Raw genomic sequence first — 4,594 nt, 5'->3', positions numbered from 1 at the left:
AAATGGTAACGCAAGTGTTTGTGATATGAGAGGAAGGAAAATTCTATTTGGAGAGAAATCCAAACCTCTCCTAACTAAGTAGGGAGAAAAAAATCAAACCAAACAAAACTCACTGCCCTCGAGATCATTGTGACTGATATCGACACGATAAGACAAGGTGGCGGACTTCTGGGAAGATGGTGACTGAGTCATACATACCTGAGGGACTGCAGAAATCAGTCCAGGAGAGTTACGAAGAGGGAAATTTCACACTGCTGGATCACAAGAGGAGTATGAGCCCCAATAAAATGATTAGAAAAAAAAAAAAGATAAGTAGGCACAGACCCACAAGGTTTTGAGGGGCTGGGGCTTTGGGGCTTACCACAGTGGAGGTTGGCAAGGGTTTGACATTAGCCCCGCCACTGTCTTGGCTTGAGCTGGGACCATTTGGAGCCAGTGCAAGGGGATTTTCTCAACACAGCCACAGCTTGCTGCCTCCTCAGGGCAGGACTTAAACCCTTTGCAGCCCCACGGGCAGGGATCAGGACTCCGCTGTATTGTTACTTTTGTTTCCCTCTCTTCTCTCTATCCCCCCACACTCTCAGCGGGCTTAGTTTTTGTTTTTTCTCCTCTTTGTCTCTTCCCTGTTCTCTCACACTCCAATGCTGACCTTCAGACCACTCCCCTTAGCCTGGGTCATTTATGCCTGCCCCCCTACCCAGTTAGCTGAGCTCCACCCTGTGCAGCTATCCCTAGTCTGGGGAAAGCCGGGCCAACCTCCACTAGGGGATACTCCGCCCAACTTCTTACCTGGGAATTCCTGCCTCTGTGGCTGCGGTTGCTCCTATTTTTCCTCTGTTGTCCCACTTGCCTGAGGGAACTTCCTCCCACCTACCTTAGTGCCTCACAAGGCCTAAGGCAGCTCAGCCAACACTAGCCAACATTCCAAGCTGCTGCAGGAACCTCCACCCAACCTCCGCAGTGATCTAACTGGCCAGGTCAATTCTGCCCACCATCTGTAGGCAACTGGACATCCCCTTACGGAAGGGTTGGAAGGGTGGAGGGAAGGAGAGGAACCAGTCAGGGTACAGTGTAGCAATGATGAATCATACAACTTTCCTCTAGTTCCTAAATGATTCCCCGACCACCACCACCAATTCTACCTTACAAATCTGACTGGACCAGAGGATGTACACTGGTACAGATAGGAACTGGAAACACAGGGAATCCAGGATGGATGATCCCTTCAGGACCAGTGCCAAGAGTGGTGATACTGGGAGGATGGAGGGAGGGTTGGGTAGAAAGGGGGAACCAATTACAGGGATCTACATATAACCTCCTCCTTGGGGGACAGACAACAGAAAAGTGGGTGAAGGGAGACATCAGACAGTGTAAGATATGACAAAATAATAATTTATAAATTATCAAGGGTTCATGAGGGAGGGGGGAGTAGGGAGGGAGGGAGTAAAATGAGGAGCTGATTCCAGGGGCTTTCGTGGAGAGCAAATGATTTGAGAATGATGAGGGTAAAGAATGTACAAATGTGCTTGACACAATCGATGTATATATGGATTGTGATGAGTTGTATGAGTCCCCAATAAAATGATTAAAAAATAAATAATAAAAAGTGCTTTGAAAGTGAAAAAAGAAAAAAAAAGACACCCTTTGGGATTCTGAGATGGTAAATCTTTAGGTTCATCTTTGAACCTTAAAGTGTGTGGTTAGGTTTTAAACCACTGACCTTATCGTTAGCCGCTCGATGTGTAACCGACTACAGTACCAGGCTCTTTCCTGATGAAGTCTGGTGGTTGAACATCCAGGGTGCCTCGCCAAATTCAGGAGGGAGGTTTCTGGTCCCCAGATGGCCTCTTCATCTTCTCCAGTAGGAGATGGTCCATAGTCCTGTGTTCCTTGATGTTCCAACGGCAGCCATCATTCTCTGAAGCTGTCACAAGCCTGGGAATCTCTTCATTTCTTTTCCATGAGCCGATGAAAGACACTGTATCTGGCTTCTGAAGCCAACATGGGAGGGTGTCTGAGGCTGGCATTTCTCATCAGGAATCAATTCTCCAAGATGATATGAATCAAACTTTAGACTGGAGGTCGAATTGCCACTGGGGAGTCATCTTAAGTTCCACTGTAAACTGGTTCTGCTAAGCTGAGTTGCTTAATAAATACACTAGGCTATGGAAATCCAGTAGGAGGTTTCCAGTTACCGTTCATTTGGGGATCCCCACCTATGTGCATGTGGGGGCAAAGGCCAGCCCCCCACAACTAATCGTGGGTTGAATAGGCACAATTGTATGGTTAAAAATATATATATATGTATATATATATATGTTATAATAAAGTCATAGAGCGCATAAGAGATAGAAGAGATTGAAATAATGGAGTCAGACACATTTCATAGTAGCATGCTCACCTCAGCCCCGCTTGGTGGTCCACGTGGAGAGAGGGGGAGGGGAAGGAGGACATGGGGAAAGGGAACAGGGGAACAAGGAGGGGGGGCGGGAGGAGGAAGCTGACCAGAGGTCAAGAACAGAGTCCGAGTGAGCTCTTTCTTGCTAACACAGGCCCATGTATCTTGGGGGGAGGGGGGCGTGCAAGCCCACTAATTACAAGTAAAGGCATACATCACAGGAAGAGGTTGCACCATAGGTTATACAACAACGATTGGGGGACAGTCTAGGGATATACCTGCAATAGGAAGAGGAGGGATTGGGGGTGTATATGTGACAAGCTGAGCGGATCCCAGATTCAGGACAGCAGCCTAACTTTGGATGTCACTGAGCAGGTTTGACCTGTTCTCTGGATCTCCATAGAAACCATTATCAGTAGGGTATAAACCCCACCTACAGGGACCAAACCTTAACAGCAGGGAGCGGGGGCCTACCTGTTGTGGGACCAGACAGTAGTCTGGCAACTGACTGCCCTCAGGGAGGATGTCTCTAAGCATCTGACCTCCCACCATATGCTGTCAAATAGGCTCTAATGTTTGGCATGTCTTTGTGGGAGACAAAGCTGGGGAAAAGTCTCTTTATAATCTCACACTTCCAACTGCCTTAGTTAAGTTTTGTGTTGTCAACAGAAAAACCCCATGCTCTTGGACGAGTTTAATAAAGATGAACAGCAAGGATCACGTCTAAAGCAGAGATTTGATTAAAATTTCTGGGGAAAAAAATCTTCAGGAGGTTTTTCACCTGCAAACAGCTTGAGTATATATGGACCCAGAAGGACTCTTGGCCAAGATGCTCAGAGATTTCTTAGCAGTTGGTAACTTGGCATGGAAATACTTTTAAAGCTTGTCTCAACAGGAAAGGAGGAGGGGAAAGAGTCAGCCTGGCTTCCAAACCCCCTCCCACCTTCTGTAGTTGCTCTTATCTCCTTCTAGTGGGCACCTACTCGTGGTGACCAAATGGACAATAGAAGAAAACAATATCAATGCTCTGCTTTCTCCATGGTCTCTAATATATGAGTGGCTGCCCACCACACCTCTGAGCCCAGGATGCTCAATGTCCACTAAATCGATTCAAGAGTATAATAAAAAGTATTGCTATAAAGCCTCGGAACCTTTATTAAACAAAATACCAAAATGAAAGGTTATTTGTCATCTTCTTCTCTAGCTGGGTCTACACATGTCTGAAGGCACTTTTCCCGTCTCTCTAACGCTTCCCCCAAAGAATCCTACACTCTGATGTATACCACATGAAAATGGCTGTCAGGGCGTCCTCCTGGGACTCAAATGGTGTCCCCTTTCCATGTTCTTTAAGTTTATGGAACAAAAGAGTTTGAAGAGGAGAGCTCAGGGCTGTGCCAGCACTACAATCAATGGAGAAAAGATGAAAACATTCCTACTGAAAAGGGGAACCAAACAAGGATGCCCCTTGTCACCTCTTTTATTCAACATCGGCCTGGAGGTCCTAGCTATTAATAAAAGGCAATGGAAGGAGATCAACGATCTGGGGAAAGAAGAAGTGAAATCATCGTTGTTTCCAGATGATACGATTATATACATTGAGAACCCCAGCGGCTCCACAAAAGGAGTGCTGAAAGCGATAGAGGAATATGGTGGAGTGGCTAGATACAAGGTCAAGCAGAACTCAATTGGATTCCTATATAGAACTGATGAGATCGCAGAAAAAGAGATCAAGAAGGAAGTACCTTTCACAATAGCCAAGCATAAATTTAAATATCTATGGAAATAACTAACCAAAAAATAAAAACACCTGCATGAAGTAAAACTACAGAACATTAATACAAGAAACTAAAACGGGCCTTCATGAATGGTAAAATAGCCCATGCTCATGGTTTGGTTAACCCAATATTGTAAAGATGTCAATCCTACTGTGTTAGACAGGGTTCTCCAAAGAAACAAAACCAGAACACTAATAATTATATATATATATATAATTATATACATATGTGTATATATATACATATATATCTGTATATATACAGATAGATATATAACATAAGAAATAAACAGTTAATTAAATTATAAAGCAGTACAAATGGCTCAGTGCAACTCACTCCCGTGAGACAGTTGTGAGACACTGGCAGTCTTCAAGTCTTGAGGGCCGCCAGGTAATCCTCTATAGAGCAATTCAGGCTATCC

Source organism: Echinops telfairi, unplaced genomic scaffold, assembly GCF_000313985.2.
Source record: "Echinops telfairi isolate 266 unplaced genomic scaffold, ASM31398v2 ScPeMD7_7400;HRSCAF=8409, whole genome shotgun sequence".
Taxonomy (NCBI): domain Eukaryota; kingdom Metazoa; phylum Chordata; class Mammalia; order Afrosoricida; family Tenrecidae; genus Echinops; species Echinops telfairi.
This window is presented reverse-complemented; position numbering follows the sequence as displayed.